Source organism: Sapajus apella, unplaced genomic scaffold (genome assembly GCF_009761245.1).
Source record: "Sapajus apella isolate SASKATOON/1434 unplaced genomic scaffold, GSC_monkey_1.0 scaffold51, whole genome shotgun sequence".
NCBI lineage: Eukaryota > Metazoa > Chordata > Mammalia > Primates > Cebidae > Sapajus > Sapajus apella.
This window is the reverse complement of record NW_022436991.1, coordinates 11,053,617-11,071,575: the sequence shown is the minus strand read 5'-3', so window position 1 is coordinate 11,071,575 and position 17,959 is coordinate 11,053,617. Positions and strand designations below refer to the sequence as shown.

Below are 17,959 nucleotides of genomic sequence, written 5' to 3'. Positions count from 1 at the left end.
GCAAATAAGATGAAGGTCCCTTCACCACCTGCTTGCACTGCTAATGGCCCTGTAGATTCCACTGGATGGACCTGTAATTTTCTCAACCATTTCCTCTAATGTTGGATACTTGGGTTGTTTCCAACATTTTTGCTCTTCTAAATAAGGCACCCATAATGATTCTTGCAGAGTAATCATTAGGTTCTTCTATAATTATCTAATCATCCTTTTTTTTTTTTTTTTTTTTTGAGACAGGGTCTTGCTCTGACACCCAGGCTGGAGTGCAGTGGTGCCATCACGGCTCACTGCAGCCTCCACCTCCCACACTTAAGTGATCCCACAGTCTCAGCCTCTTGTGCAGCTGGGATCACAGGTGTGCACAACCATGCCTGGCTAATTTTGTACTTTTTATAGAGATGGGGAATTTTTTGGTATTTTTTTTATAGAGACGTGTTTCACCATGTTGCTCAGGCTGTTCTGAAACTTCTGGACTTAAACAATCCTCCCACCTCAGCCTCCCAAGGTGCTGGGACAACAGGCATGAGCCACTGTGTCCAGCCATATAATTATCTTAAGATAAATTTCTATACGTGGAATTTCTGAATTAAAGAGCACAGGTTTTGGTTTGTTGGTTTCTTGGATTTTAGAGACAGTATCTAACTCCATTGCCCAGGTTGGAGTGCAGTGGTGCAATCATAGCTCACTGCACCCTTGAATTCCTGGGCTCCAGAAGTCCTCCTTCCTCAGCCTCTGAAGCAGCTAGGACTACAGAGTACAGATGTTTTTAAGATCATTGAAAGATTATACCCTTTGGGGACTGTATCAGTTAAAAACTCTACAAGTCCTGTAGAAACATGATCATGTCTCTATTTCTTGCCACAGTGGGCATTAATTACTCGCTTCATTAATGAGTTAATTGCACCATCAATAAGAGTATGGTAAAAGTGTGACACATTTACACTACAGAATATTATGCTGTAGGCTGGGCTCAGTGGCTCACGCCTGTAATCCCAGCACTTTGGGAGGCTGAGGAGGGTGGATCACAAATTAGGACCATCAAGACCATCCTGGCTAACATGTTGAAACTCCATCTCCACTAAAAATACAAAAATTAGCTGGGTGTAGTGGCGGGCACCTATAATCCCAGCTACTCCGTAGGCTGAGGGAGGAGAATCACTTGAACCTGGCATTTCATCATGTTGCCCGGGCTTGTTTTGAACTCTTGCACTCCAGCAGTTCACCCGCCTCAGCCTCCCAAAGCGTTGGGATTATAGGCATGAGCCACCGAAAAATATTTTAGTAAGTTAACAGATCTTTTTCTAGAATTGACAGTTTATCAAATTGACAGATGTTTTCTAAAATTGACAAATCTGGAAATAGAGGCTTAAAATATTATCTAAAAGTACAAAGGCAACCTAAAAGTATAAAGCATACTGCAGTAGTCATTAGATATATATACACATAAAGTATAAAGCAAAAAGTGACCAGAAATTCATTGATACGGAATAAAGCAAAGCAAACACAGTGCTTGTCTGAAATTATAAAAAACAGAGGAAATAAAACAGAAAATATAAAATGAGAAAATGAAGATGAATCGTATTTGTTACTGCAGTGAATGTATGTGGAGTTAAAAAAAAAAAAAAAAGCAATTTGCATCTGTCACAGTGGCTTATGCCTGTAATCCCAGCTACTCAGGAGGCTGAGCCAGGAGAATGGCTTGAACCCAGGAGGTGTAGGTTGCAGTGAGCCAAGATCATGCCACTGCACTCCAGCCTAGGGACAGAGTGAGACTCTGTCTCAAACAAAACAAACCGTAACAAACAAACAAAAATGCAATTTAAAGAAAAAGACTTTTAGGTGAGGCCAAAAAGGCAAAACCTGACTTTTGTTTGAAAATAAAAAAATATGCCATACAGTTTCTTAGGAAAACTGAAATTAAAAGCATAAGTAAAGATACACCTTACAGAGTGATAAAATGGACTTTAGAGACTCCGAAGGGGAAGGCTGGGAGGGGGGCTAAGGGTAAAAAACTGCACATTAGGTACAATGTGCCCTTCTCTGTTGACAGGCACACTAAAATCTCAGAATTCGCTGCTATGTAATTCACCCATGTAGCAAAATGAACACTTGTACCCCAAAAGCTGTTGAAATAAACACTTAAAAGAAGATAAGAGAAGATATAACAGATGAAGGTTAAGAAAAAGAAAGTGGAGTTCATGATATTACTATCAGACAATGTTTAATCTAAGGTTAATGGAGGCAACCCAGACAAATGGGGGCATTTTGTAATGACAAAGGGCACCAAAAGTTAGGCTAAAACTTCGGTATGAGAACACAACAGAAAATGGCATCAAACTTGCACACGCATGTTGATAGAGGCACAATTCACAATTGCAAAGATGTGGAACCAACCCAAATGCCCAAAGGAATGAATTGGCCCGGCGTGGTGCGCACACCTGTAATCCCAGTACTTTGGGAGGCCGAGGCAGGCAGTTTGCCTGAGCTCAGGAGTCTGTGACCAGCCTGGACAACACGATGAAAGCCCATCTTTACTAAAATACAGAAAATTATCTGGGTGCGGTGGTGGGCACCTGTAGTCCCAGCTACTCAGGAGGCTGAGGTAGGAGAATTGCTTGAACCCAGCAGGCAGAGGTTGCAGGGAGCCAAGATTGCCCCATTGCACTCCAGCCTGGGCAACAGAGAGAGACTCAGTCTAAAAAAAAAAAAAAAAAAGGAATGAATAATGGCATTTGCAGCAACCAAGATGCGATTGGATTCTATGATTCTAAGTGAAGTAACTCAGGAATGGAAAACCAAACGTCGTATGTTCTCGCTCATAAGTGGGAGCTAAGCTATGAGGATGCAAAGGCATAAGAATGACACAAGGGACTCTGGGGATGCAGGGGGAAAGGATAGGAAGAAGGCAAGGGATAAAGGACTACAAATTGGGTTCAGTGTATATTGCGCAGGTGATGCGTGCACCAAAATCTCACAAATTACCGCCAAAGAATTTATGTAACCAAACACTACCTGCTACACAAAAACCTACGGAAATAAAAAATTAAAAAGAAAGAAAAGAAAATGGCATAAAAATAATCACAGCATCAGCTTCCAACAGACACCTAAATTAACATATGACTGCAGCTCACCTCTCCCAGCCCACAATAGATAAAAAAATAAAAAAAAAAATATTTAGAGGATCTGAATGCATATTTAATAAGGCTGACTTTGTCGTTTATGTCGAATGCTGTACACTGATAATAGAGGATACAACTTTTATGTGCCTATGGAATTTTCGTGGTAATAGGTGATGTATCAGGCCATGAAGAAAATCTTAACAAAATTCAAAATGGAGAAAGAGTAGAGACTGGTGTGACGGTTCATGCCTGTAATCCCAGCACTTCCGGAGGCCAAGGCAGGAGGATCACTTGAGCCTGGGAGTTTGAGACCAGCCTGGACAACATTGTGAGACCCTGTCTCTACAAATAATACAAAAATTATCCTGGCTTAATGGTGTGCACCTGTAGTCCCAACTATTTGGGAGGCTGAAGGAGGAGGATCTCTTGAGCCCAGGGGAGAGAGGCTTCCATGAACTGTGTTTGTACCACTGAAGCCAGCCTGGGTAACAAAGCAAGACCAATGGAATTAGAAGGGGAAAATTCTACCACCCACCACTCGGTAAAAGGGAGGGTGTTTGGGGGGCACAAGGAGAGAGAGACACAAAGAGAGACAGATCGAAGAAAAAATTTAAACACAAATTTCTCAACATCTTGAATAATAAAATGAAGTTAATACATAGCAAAACTTCTGTCCTATGACTAAAGCCGGGTTGTAAAGAGGAACAGACAGAGCCCTAAAGAAAGGCATAAGTAAAGAAGGACAAAGAAAGTAAGCGAATTTAGTATTAACTCAAAGAAGTTAGAAAAACAACAAACTATTCCAAGAAATAAGAAGAAAGACAATAATAAATGGGCGAGTTAGAAAATAAAATAGTGGCTGGGCGCGGTGGCTCATGCCTGTAATCCCAGCACTTTGGGAGACCCAGGCAGGTGGATTGCTTGAGCTCAGGAGTTCAATATCAGCCTGGGCAACATGGCAAAACTCCAACTCTGCAAAATACACAAAAATTAGGCGGACATGCTAGCATGCACCTATAGCCCCAACTACTTTTTTTTTTTTTTTTTTTAAAGACGGGGTTTCACCATGTTGGTCAGCCTGGTCTTGAACTCCCGAGTCAGCCTGGTCTTGAACTCCTGATCTCAGGTGATCCGCCCGCCTTGGCCTCCAAAGTGCTTGGATTACAAGCGTGAGCCACCATGCCCAGCCAGTCCCAACTACTTGGGAGGCTGAGGTGGGAGGATCACCCAAACCTGGGAGGTGGAGGTTGCAGTGAGCCATGATCTGCACTGCACTCCCGCCTGGGTGTCAGAGTGAGCCCCTCTCTCAAAACAAAAAGGAAAAAAAAAAAAAAGAAGAAGAAAAGAAAATACTTTAAAAATAGAATTAATTAATGTAAGTGCAAACTCTTTGGAGTGAGTTGGTTAGAGTAAAATAAATAATTGAAAAGTCAACTAATCAGGAAAAAAAAAAAAAGGAAGAAAGCTCAAAAACACATGAGAAACAGGTGGGCCGGGTGCAGTGGCTCATGCCTATAATCCCAGCACTTTGGGAGGCCGAGATAGATCACTTGAGGTCAGGAGTTCAAGAGCAGCCTGGCCGAATAGTGAAACCACGTCTATACTAAAAATACAAAAATCAGCTGGCTATGGTGGCACACGCCTGTAATCCAGCTACTTGGGAGGCTGAGGCAGGAGGATCGATTGAATCAAGGAGGCAGAGGTTGCAGTGAGCTGAGACGGTACCACTGCAGTCCAGTCTGGGTGACAGAGTGAGTGAGACTCTGCTTTAAAAAAAAACAACACAAACAAAGAGCTGGGCGTGGTGGCTCAAGCCTGTAATCCCAGCACTTTGGGAGGCCGAGGCAGGTGGATCACGAGGTCAAGAGATTGAGACCATCCTGGTCAACATGGTGAAACCCCTTCTCTACTAAAAATACAAAAAATTAGCTGGGCATGGTGGCGTGTGCCTGTAATCCCAGCTACTCAGGAGGCTGAGGCAGGAGAATTGCCTGAACCCAGGAGGCGGAGGTTGCGGTGAGCTGAGATCGCGCCATTGCACTCCAGCCTGGGCAACGATCGAAACTCCGTCTCAAAAAAAAAACAAAACAACAACAACAACAACAAAAAAAAAAAAAAAACAAAGAAAAGAAAAGAAACAGGGTGGAGGAAACAACATAACAGAGAGGAAATAAAATGACTTTGTACTTTGCAAAACTGTGCAATTAAATTTGAAAATCTGAATGAAGTAGATTATTTTCTAGAAAAATGTCACTAATTGTCCACAGTTTTAGAAATCTGAAATAAAACAGAAAGCAGAAACAAAACTGTGAATGTTAACCAGCTTCCCACCCCAAATCCACCAGACCTACAGGATTTTTAGATAAAGCCTTCCAAATAGCCAAGAAATAAGCAATGCTTCTTCTATATAAATTGTATCCAGGCATGGAGAAATAAAAGATGTTCATGCTTTTTGTGAAAGCCATATCAAAACCTGGAAATCACGTCACAGCAAACAACTATATAACAAACTCATTTATGAATATCTTATCTTAAATAAGATATTACCAAAGAAAACCCAGCATATTCTAGGAATGTCGGAACTGCTGTTTTAGGAAAGCTACTAGTAAGCAGCAATCACCATATAACTTGGCTTTTTAAAAAGTGCCATAAAATTAACTCAAAAGTATAATGTTATTAGCATATAATTGACAAAATATTCTCTTACAGCTTTTTAAGTCTCCACTGTATTTCTGGCTAAACTCCCTTTTTATTTCGAATTCTTTTTTTTTTTTTTTTTTTTTTTTTTTTGAGATACAGTCTCGCTCTGTTGCCCAGCCTGGAGTGCAGCAGTGTGATCTTGGCTTACTGCAACCTCCGCTTCCTGAGTTCAAATGATTCTCCTGCTTCAGCCTTCCAAATAGCTGGGATTACAGGCTTGCACCATTACGCCTGGTTAATTTTTGTATTTTTAATGGAGATGGGGTTTCACCGTGTTAGCCAGGCTGGTCTTGGTCTTGAACTCCTGACCTCAAGTGACCCACCCACCTCGGCCCCCACAAAGTGCTGGGATTACAGGCTTGAGCCACCGTGCCTGGATTTTATTTCCAAATTTCAAAATATTACTCTATTTTCCTGGATAAGTCTCTCTAGAGAGTCTTTTTTATCTGTTTTTGAGGCAGCGTCTCACTCTGTCACCCAGGCTGGAGTGCAGTGGTGTGACCATCGCTCACCGCAGCTTTGACCTCCCAGGCTCAATCAATCCTCTTGCCACAGTCTCCCAAGTAAGTAGCTGGGACCATGGGACCACAGGCATTCACCATGCCTGGCTGATTTTTGTATTTTTCATAGAGACGGGGTCTTGCTGTGTTGCCCAGGCTGTTCTCCAACTTCTGGCCTCAAGTGATTCTTCTGCCTTGGCCACTGAAAGTGCTGGAATTACAGGTGTGAGCCACTATGCCCTGCCTTTCTAGATTTTTATTTTATTGATCTTATCAAAGAACCAGGCCATGATTTTATTTAACATTTATTTCTATTATTTGTTTCAGTAATGTCTGCTTTTATTATGTTTGGTTCTGTCTACCTGCTACTTTCGGTCATTTTGTTCTTTTCTTTCTTTCTTTTATGTGAAACATTTTATTTTAAAAAATCTTTCTTAATAAAAACACATAACAATTTTGGCTCTGATTATAGGGTTGTTTACATGTTATCAGTTCTGAAAGGTAGAGTTTCTATTGTTGCTTTGTACATAAACAGAAACTGCCATTTTAATTTCCTCTTTTCCCCAAAATAACTTGTATGAATGATTTTTAAAATTTCTAAATATTTGGATTTTTCTGTTGACCTGATGTTATTTATTTATAATTTGTTTTTATCAGATAATTTGACTTGTATGATTTCTGCCTTTGGAATTTTTTAAGTTTATATTTGACCTGATATATTAGCATTTTAAATATATATTCGATGTATTTTTGAAAAGCGTATATATTTCTTTTTTCTTTTCTTTTCTTCTTTTTTTTTTTTTTTTGAGACAAGGCCTTATTCTGTCACCCAGGCTAGAGTACAGTGATAGTACTATCATGGCTCACTGCAGCCTCCATTTCCAGGCTCAAGCAATCCTCCTGCCTCAGCCTCCTGAGTAGCTGGGACCACAGGCACTCACCACCGTGCCTGGATAATTTTTTAATTTTTTGCAAAGACAGAGGTCTCCCTATGTTGCCCAGGCTGGTCTCAAACTCCTGGCCTCAAGTGATCCTCCTGCCTTGGCCTCTCAAAGGGTTGGGATTACAGGCATGAGCCATGGCACCAGGGCTACATTTCTTGCTATGTATCTATTATCTAACATTTATTAATTCTGTTATTTAAATACTGTTTCTTTTGCATTTTGTTCTGTCAGAATGAGAATAGGTTGTTAAGCTCAATTTTAGTTTTGTAAATAATTCTTATATTTCTACCAGAAGAATTACTTATTTTTTTTTTCTTTTTTTGAGACAGAATTTCACTCTCGTTGCCTAGGCTGGAGTGCAATGACGTGATTCCGGCTCACTGCAACCTCCACGTCCCAGGTTCAAGCAATTCTCCTAGCTCAGCCTCCAAACTAGCTGGGATTATAGGCTGAAGTGATTCTTCTGTCTCAGCTTCCTGAGTAGTTGGGATTATAGGCATGTGCCACCATGTCTGGCTAATTTTTGGATTTTTAGTAGAGATGGGGTTTCACCATGTTTTCTAGGCTTGTCTTGAACTCCTGACATCAGGTGATCCACCCGCCTCAGCCTCCCAAAGTGCTAGGATTACAGGTGTGAGCCACCGGGCTTGGCCAAAAATAACTCTTGAAAGACTTTTCTCTTTACCTAAGTCCTATAATAAAAATAAATGGCAATTAAAGTGAAAATACTTTAAAACCACAAAGCAGAATTTCATGTTTTTTGACAAAATCTTTTTTTCTTTCTATCAGTGTTTTTTTTCTTCTTTTCTTTTTTTTTTTGTTTTTGTTTTTGTTTGAGACAGAATCTTGTTGTGTCACCTAGGCTAGAGTGCAGTGGCACAATCACTTCTCACTATATCCTCTATTTCCTGGGCTCAGGTGATCCTCCAACCTCAGTCTCCAGAGTAGCTGGGACTATAGGCATCTGGCACCATGCCCAGCTAAATTTTTGTATTTTTGGTAGAGATAGGGTTTTCTCATGTTGCCCAGGCAAGTCTTGAACTTCTGGGCTCAAGCGATCCACCCGCTTCAACCTCCCAAAGTGATGGGATTACAAGCGTGAGACACTGTGCCCAGCCTTTTCTTTACTTCATAAATGCTCATAAATGTTTTTCTCTTTGGAGGAGATTATACCATCTACCATGAAATAATATTCTGTCCAAAATGCTTTTTGGTTATGTGTCTGATTTTGTCCAAAATTGGTGAGTTTTAGGTTAAAATTAATAATTCAGTAAAATTACTGAGATTTAGGTTAAATTATAGGTGATTGGTTAAATTACAGGTGTTAAATTACAGAGATTTGTTTTTTAACCAATCTCTGAGCTTTTTTGTTGTTGTGTTTTTTTTAATTTTTTATTAATTATTATTTTTTTTTTTGAGAAGAAGTCTTGCTGTATTGTCCAGGGTGGAGTACAGTGGCGTGATCTTGGCTCACTGCAATCCCCACCTCGTGGGTTCAAGTGATTCTCCTGCATCAGGCTTCTGAGTAGCTGGGACTACAGGTGCATGATGCAGAAATTAGCGCCATGCTTGGCAAATTTTTGTGTAGACAGGGTTTCACCATGTTAGTCAGGCTGGTCTCGAACTCCTGACATCAGGTGATCCACCTGCCTCGGCCTCCCAAAGTGCTGGGATTATAGGCATGAGCCACTCTGCCTGACCTACAGGTGATTCTTGTAGGGACCATTATTAAAAGTTTTCTGCAAGTCATAAAGCTGTATCAAGGTGCTGAGCTTAGCCATTAAGCACCGTGTGATCGTTCATTGAGTCTTTCCAGTTCCATTATGCCAGAGGCATTTTGTAAGCTGCTCTGCCTAGCGATATATAGATTCATTTAATATGTTAACATTAGTTAATAGGCCAAGCGCAGTGGCTCACACCTGTAATCCCAGCATTTTGGGAGTTTGAAGCAGGAGGATTGCTCAAGGCTAGGAATTTGAGACCAGCCTGGGTAACATATTGAGACCCCCATCTCTGCAAAACATTAAAAAATTAGCTGGGTGTGGTGGCTATGCCTGTGGTCCCAGCTACTCGGGAGGCTGAGGTGGAAGGATTGCCTGACTCTGGGAGGCAAAGGCTGCAATGGGCTATGATTGTGCTATTGCGCTCCAGCCTGGGCCACAGAGCAAGTCTCTGTCCGTCCCTCGCCAAAAAAAAAGGTTAATAATTTTTTCTTTCTAAGATCTCAGCTCAAAGTGTTATTTCTTCAGAGAGGTCTTCAATCTAAAGCACAGTCCTTTAGTCTAAAGTATAGTCTATCAAGTTTTTGATAAAAACCAGGCTTTTCTTCTTCTCTCTTTTCTTTTTTTTTTTTTTTTTGTGACAGTCTTGCTCTGTCGTCCAGGCTGGAGTGCAGTGGTGCCGTTTCGGCTCATTGCAACCTGTGCCTCCCCGGATCAAGTGATTTTCGTGCCTCAGACTCTCAAATAGCTGGGATTACAGGTGTACGCCACCACGACTGCCTCATTTTTGTATTTTTAGTAGAGATGGGGTTTTCCCATGTTGGCCAGGCTGATCTCGAACTGCTGACCTCAAGGGATCTGCCCACCTCGGCCTCCCAAAGTGCTGGCATTACAGGCATGAGTCACTGCACCTGGCCATTAATCAATGCATTTTTAAAAAGTATTACTGTTCTATTTCCTTTGTGTTTCTGATATATTTTAGATCACCCCCACTTTTTTCCCCTTAATGCTTTTGATTCACTTTGCATTAGGCTTGCCTCTTGGAAACAGGATGTACCTAATTTAAAAAATCTATTGCAGAGGGCTTTGTTTTCCATGGGGCTTGCTGTCCTTTTACTTTTGTGATCTCAGGTCTCATCCTTGTCATCGAGGTTGTCCTTTTTGAGGTGAACACTCCTGTGTTTATTTTTTCTTCCTGTCATTTGCAATGTGAATCATGCTGTCTTTGTTGGGGTTATTGTTCTACTGCTTTATAGGTTTGTTCATTCCAGTTTTATTCACAGACACACATCTTCTGCTTAGATAGTTCAGCGTTCCCATAATTCTGTCTTAGAAAAAGTCTGTGGTCTAGGGAAGTGGAATGCAATTTCAATTTAAGAAAATGGTTGGAAGCGAATGCTCCCAAGAAGCTACAATTTCAGGGTGCTTTTAAACAAAGTTCAAGGGAATTCTCAGGCCTCTCTGCTGATTTAATTGTCTTTCTTGGCTAATCTATTTACTCAATCAATGTCACGTAGTGCAAGGGTAATTTTGAATTTGGGATGAGGATTAAATGATCAATCCGTGTCCTGTTGGCCCTGGGGTAAACTTGATCTACAGGGAGGTAGGGAACTAGCATTATTAATTTAAAAACTGGGTTTCTCTAATGTAAAGAAGGGCACACTGAGGGTCCCGAAACACTCTTAGATCTTTCCCCCTCTTATTGCCTCTCTGCCATACGTTGTTTGGATCCAGCCACCTAATAATTACCACTTTATCAACATACATATTTATGGGATAAATGAACACCAATGAAAAAGAACAGTGAATATGAAAACAAGGACTATAAGAACAATTGGGGTGCTGGAAACTGTTGTGGTCAGCGGGTTAGATGCCAATTGGTGCTGAGGTCTGGGGGGTTTAACGTAACAGCAGCTTGGGATGGGTGACCTGGATATTAGCCATAACACTGGTGGAGAAAAGCCTCTTCAGTTAGTTTTCATTACTAGCATTTCCCAGTTTCAGTTTACAGAAAGGCCACCATATAATTTCTGTATCTTCTTTTTGAAGAATTACTTTTGACATTTGCCTTAAATATTATGCCATGTGATAACACTTACTTATCCACCATATCATCTGGATTGCAGCCAATTCTGTTTGTTTTTTTTTTGTTCATCATTTCATTTTGATCAAGAGTTTTCTTTCTTAAGTTCTTTTTCTCTAAATTAATCTTAATTATGTGAGTAATACGTACATGCATTCTTCTTATTAAATCCAAGTTCATCTAAGTTCCCTCATTCCTTCCATAGAGGCACAGAGGGAACCACTCTCTGGTATCTTTCTGTCTCTCTAGCTACCTATTATCAAAAAGTTTTTTAAAATTAAATTTTGTTGCCGGGCGCGGTGGCTCAAGCCTGTAATCCCAGCACTTTGGGAGGCCGAGGCGGGTGGATCACGAGGTCAAGAGATCGAGACCATCCTGGTCAACATGGTGAAATCCCGTCTCTACTAAAACTACAAAAAATTAGCTGGGCATGGTGGTGCGTGCCTGTAATCCCAGCTACTCAGGAGGCTGAGGCAGGAGAATTGCCTGAACCCAGGAGGCGGAGGTTGCAGTGAGCCGAGATTGCGCCATTGCACTCCAGCCTGGGTAACATGAGTGAAACTCCGTCTCAAAAAAAAAAAAAAAAAAAATTAAATTTTGTTTTTCTTTTGGTAGAGAGGGGGTCTTGCTATGTTGCCCAGGCTGGTCTCAAACTCCTGACCTCAAGCGATCCTCCTTCAGGAGCCATCACACCTGGCATCTATCAGCAGTTTTTAAAATGACATCACATTGACCAGGCACAGTGGCTCACACCTGTAATCACAGCACTTTGGGAGTCTGAAGCAGGTGGATCATGAGGTCAGGAGTTCGAGACCAAGTCAGGAGCCTGGCCAATATGATGAAACCCCATATCTACTAAAAATACACACACAAAAAATTAGCTGGGTGTGGTGGTGCACACCTGTAGTCCCAGCTACTCGGGAGGCAGAAGCAGGAGAATCACTTGAACCCTGGAGGCAGAGGTTGCAGTAAGCTGAGATCATGCCACTGCGCTCCAGCCTGGGCAACAGAGTGAGACTCTATCTCAACAACAAAAAAAAAAAAAAAAAAAAAAGACATCACAGTGTACAACTTTCTTTTTTTCCTCTCCACCTAGTAAGATATCTTAGCAATCTAACTATGTACCTATTTTTATTTTATTTTATTTTTTATTTTTAAATATCTTTTTCTTTGATTGAGATGGGGGGTGGGGTCTCACTGTGTTGCCCAGGCTGGTCTTGAACTCCTGGGCTCAAGTGATCTTCCCATTGTGGCCTCCCAAAGTGCTGAGATTACCTGGGTGAGCCACCGCGCCAATGTGTCTATTTTAAACTGTGGCATACAATTCCTTAGAATAGATACACCACAATTTTTTTTTGCCATATCCAGTTGGTGGATATGTGGGTTGTTCTCTTTAGTTACTGTTATAAACAACGTTGCAGAAAACATCTTCCTACATACCTTCTGTGCACCTGGGCAGAGTTTCTTTAGAGAAGAATCTGAACAGTGGCACTGCTTAGACAATTTACTGTTGTTTGATAATTCTACACTGAACTACACTGTTCAATCCAGTAGCCACTGGCCACGTGTGATGAATGAGCACTAGCAATGTAGCTAACGTGAATGGGGAGCCCAATTTTTTGGCTTTACTTAATTTTTAAAATTTTAAAACTGAACCACTATAAAATATTTTTCTATTAAGTTCAATTTTGCTTTGGTAGGACTACATTTCTCTCTCATAAGTGCATCAAATAAAATCTTCCTTTTTAAATTTTTTTTTGAAACGGAGTCTCGCTCTGTCGCCAGGCTGGAGTGCAGTGGTGTGATTTCGGCTCACTGCAACCTCCGCCTCCCTCGTTCAAGCGATTCTCCTGCCTCAGTCTCCCGAGTAGCTGGGACTACAGGTGTGTGCCACCACACCCAGCCAATTTTTGTATTGTTGATAGAGACGAGGTTTCACCATATTGGCCAGGATGGCCTCGATCTCTTGACCTCGTGATCTGCCTGCCTCAGCCTCCCAAAGTGCTGAGATTACAGGAGTGAGCCATTACACCTGGCCTAAAATATCTTATATTACCAGCGCAATGGCAGGCGTGTGCATGAAGGATTGTATGTGAAGATATCACTCATCTAATAGGCATCAATTCATTTAGTTTGAATCCTTTTTAATCTCTTTTTCTTTTTTTTTTTTTTGAGACAGAATCTCACTCTGTTGCCCAGGCTTGAGTACAGTGACATGATCTCAGCTCAGTGCAACCTCTGCCTCCCAGGTTCAAGTGATTCTCCTGCCGCAGCCTCCCCAGTAGCTGGGCTTACAGGCGCCCATCACTGTGCCTGGCTAATTTTTGTATTTTTAGTAGAGAAGAGGTTTTGCCATGTTGGCCAGGCTGGTCTCAAACTCCTGGTCTCAAGGGATTCACCCTTCTTGGCCTCCCAAACTGCTGGAATTACAGGCATGAGGCAGGACACCTGGCCAAATCCTTTTTTTCTGTGTATTGATATAACATTGTAATGTGTTTACCTGAATATTTTATTGACAGTATGAATTGCATGGCACTTTTGCCTCACATTGTTCATTAAATTAATATACATACTATTTTAATTATAATTCAATGATTTTTCTATATATATATATATATATATGAAAACATTTCCAATTTAAAATAAAGGCAGACAACTGATGCAGAATGAAATGAAGATGCAGATGATAGTGCTATGATAAGGATAGTAAATTAAGAGACTGGAGGCTGGACACGGTGGCTCATACCTGTAACTCCAGCACTTTGGGAGGCCAAGGCGGGCAGATCACTTGAGGCCAGGAGTTTGAGACCAACCTGGCCAACATGGTGAAACCCAATCTCTACCAAAAATACACAAATTAGCCGGGCATAGTGGCTCATGCCTGTAATCCCAGCTACTCAGGAGGCTGAGGCAGGAGAATCACTTGAACCCAGGAGGCGAAGGTTGTAGTGAGCCGAGATTGTGCCATCGTCATGCATGGGTGACAGAGAGAGAGTCCATTTCTCAAAAAAAAAAAAAAAAAGAAAAGAAAAGAGAGAGAGACTGGAAGCTAGGGAATAGGGAAATTGGGGAGATGTTGGTTAAAGGCTACAAAAACTCAATTAGAGTGGAGGAATAAGTTCGAGATATGTATTGTACAATGTGGTGAGTACGGTTAATAACAACATAGTGTATATTTAAAAATTCTAAGAGAATAGATATTAAGTGTTCTTACCACACACACACAAAGAAGTATGTGAGGGCTGGATGAAGTGGCTCATACCTGTAATCCCAGCACTTTGGGAGGCAGTGGTGGGAAGATCTCTTGGGCCCAGGAATTCAAAACCAACCTGGGCAATGTAGGGAGATCCCATCTCTACAAAAAATAAAAAAATTAGCTGGGTGTGGTAGTGCACACCTGTGGTCCCAGATACTCAGAAGGCTAGGGAGGGAAGATGGTTGGAGCCCAGGAGTTCAAGGTTGCAGTGAGCCATTATTGTGCCACTGCACTCCAACCTGGGCCACAGAGTGAGACCCTCTCTCAAAAAAAACCCCAAAAAACCCAAAAAACAGAAGAGCAAAGAAACAAAAAGAAGTATGCGAGGTAAAATGCATTGGTTAAATAGCTTGATTTATCCATTTTGCAACATATCCATATATGAAAACATCAACTGTGCACCATAAATATACACAATTTTCACTTGTCAATTATTTATTTACTTATTTTGAGGCAGAGTAAATAAGTAAATAAATTTACTTATTTACTTTTTTTTTTTTTTTTGTAGAGATGGGGTCTTGCGCTATGTTTCCCAGGCTGGTTCCAAACTCCTGGCTCAAGCCATCCTCCTGCTTCAGCCTCCCTAAGTGTTGAGATTCCAGCCATGAGCTACCATACTTGGCCTGCTTGTCAATTTTAAAAAGGGAAAAGCCCAAGAGACTGTAGGAAGATGCGCCACCGATTTCACGATGGATGTCAGTTGCAATTTGCTGCAGTAGAGCGAAACAAAAAAGCTGCATGTTGGTTGGGAAAAAAATTTTTAAGAGAATAAGGTGGAAACAACTGAGACATTTTCAGCAAATGCACAGTGAGTTTGCTAAGTTTTCTCTCCACATTCAAGAAGGAACTAACGAAGCACATGAAAAGATGCTCAATGTCACTTGACATTAGGAGAATGCAAATCAAAACCTCAGATCGCCACTCCACACCCATTAGGATGGCGATTATCAACAAAACAAAAAGCAGCGCAGGAAACAAGAGTTGGTGAGGATGTAGACAAACCAGACCCCTTCCACCACTGGGCATTGCTGGTGGGACTGCAAAATGGTTGCTGTGGAAAGTGGTACAATAATTCCTAAAATATTAAACAAATACCATGGGGCCAGCCATTTCACTTCTCAGTATACACTGAAAAGAAGCGAAAGCAGGGACTTGAATAGACACTTGTATACTCATGTTCGTGGCAGCGTTATTCTCAATAGCCAAAAGGTGAAAATTACCCCCGTAGTCATCAACAGATGAATGGATATTATATGGTTTAAGAAAGACGAAAATTCTGACACATGCTACAACATGGATGAACCTTGAAGACATTATGCTAAGTGAAATAAGCCCAACACAAGAGGATAAATACTGTATGATTCCACACATATGAATTTCCTAGAGTAGTCAAATTTATAGATATAGAAAATAGGCCAGGCACAGTGGCTCATGCCTGTAATCCCAGCACTCTGGGAGGCTGAGATGGATCACTTGACGTTAGGAGTTCAAGACCAGCCTGGCCAACATGGTAAAACCCCATTTCTACTAAAAATACAAAAATTAGCTAGGGATGGTGGCACATGCCTGTAATCTTAGTTACTCGGGAGGCTGAGGCAGGAGAATCGTTTGAACCCGGGAGGTGGAGGTTGCAGCAAGCCAAGATCACACCACTGCACTCCAACCTGGGCAAAAGGGAGAGTTAGTTTAATAGGGTCAGAGTTTTAGTGTGGGAAGATAAAGTTGTAGAGATGGATGGTGGTGATGGTTCACAGCTGTGTGAATGTACTTAAAGCCACAGAGATGTATACTTACAGAGGATTAAAATAGCAAATTTTATGTTATGTATATTTTACCACAATAAGAAAACCTGATGAAAGTAGTTACTTGAAATCAGAATAAAATGTTGAGCAAAAAATTTTAAATAGATTTTATTTTATCAGATTATAGAGATTATAACTTGGCCCACTGAAGTGGGGCCCAACTGTACCACAGCACTCCAGCCTGGGAAACAGAGTGAAACTCTGTCTCAAAAAAAAAAAAAAGATTTTACAGAAAGTGAATAATCTTCAATTAAGCCACCAAACAATTGTCCACAGAATGAAAGAGTGTATTAAAGCTAAATAAATTTTGGAAAATAGCAAATTTAGCTGAGTCATGCCATGAGATACTACCCAGCGAATAGCTGGGTATATTCATTCAGAAAAGTCTTTCCAATTTACGGATAAACATTTTCAATTCATGGCTTACAAAACTGTAGCATAGATTTTTAAAAATCTTTTACGTCTGACCAAAAAAATTTCAGTTAGATATGAAAAAATTAGTTTCTATCATGCCAGATGGTCCTCCAGCTATGTTTGGTCAAAAATCTGGTTTTATTGGAGTTTCAAAACAAGAGACTGATGTTTCCCTTATTGCTTCATCCTACTGTATGATAAATACTGAAAATATTTGTGCTGCTTTTGGAAGCAGACTCCATGGAAAGTGTCATGGATACAGTTGTTAAAACTGTTCAGTGTATACGTACAAATGCTATGAATCATCACGAGTGCATGGGACTTTTGAAAGAAATAGAAGGCAATGAATGGGGTGATCCTGGGTCTTTGCCAACGTTCATTGGTTGAGTCATGGAAGAGTTTTACCAAGATTTACTGTACTGCCAATTCCAATTCAAGATTTTCTTGAAACAAAGGGAATGCTTGCCAAATATTTAATAATCAAAGATAAACATGGCAATGTGATTTATGTTTTCCCAGCAATGTCACAGTGTATATGAAATGAGATAAATTCCAAGCTCTAAAGAAAGAAAAACTTGTGACCTAGCTGGAAAAGTATAAGAATTTATACTGAAATGGAAACATTTCACAATACAAATCAATAATAATGATTTTGCATACTTTTTACAATGAATCAATATGCAATATATATATATATTTTAAGACAGGGTTTTGTGCTGTTGCGCAGGCTAAGGTGCGGTGGCATTATCTTGGCTCACTGCGACCTCTGCCTCCCAGGCTCAAGTGATACTCCCACCTCAGCCCCTCAAGTAGCTGGGACTACGGGCGCATGCACCACTATGGCCTGCTAATTTTTTTTTTTTGTAGAGACAGGGCCTTGCCATGTTTCCCAGGCTGGTCTTGAACTCCTGAGCTCAAGTGATCTACCCTCCATCGACCTCCCAAAGTGCTGAGATTACAGGTGTGAGCCACCGCGCCTGGATGAAAAATATTTTTAATAATAATCACCAGCATTATGTAAATTATCTGCAAAACTCACAAGAAAAATCTGAAGAATGTTGTTGATACTGATAAACTTTAGAGTTACTTTTCAACTTATACAGCATCCCTTTACATACTGATAAACTTTAGAGTTACTTTTCAACTTATACAGCATCCCTTTACATTCCGTGTTAATATTGAGTTGACATGAGGATTGGTGAATTGCTGTAACTTGGACAGAAGTGGGGTTTTTTTTGAGACAGGGTCTTACTCCATCACCCAGGCTGGAGTGCAGTGGCACGATCTTAGCTCACCACAACCTCTGCCTCCCAGGCTCAAGTGATTGGCCTGCGTCAGCCTCCCGAGTAGCTGGGATTACAGGCGTGCACTGCTACAGCCTGGCTAATTTTTGTATTTTTAATAGAGATGGCGTTTAATCATG

General features: G+C 40.9%; 1 protein-coding gene across 2 annotated transcripts in view; it reads right to left on the bottom strand.

Moving 5' to 3' along the window:
• TNRC6A (trinucleotide repeat containing adaptor 6A) overlaps positions 1–17,959 on the bottom strand; it is a 221,969-nt gene that overhangs the window by 166,693 nt on the left and 37,317 nt on the right. The window lies entirely within an intron of this gene.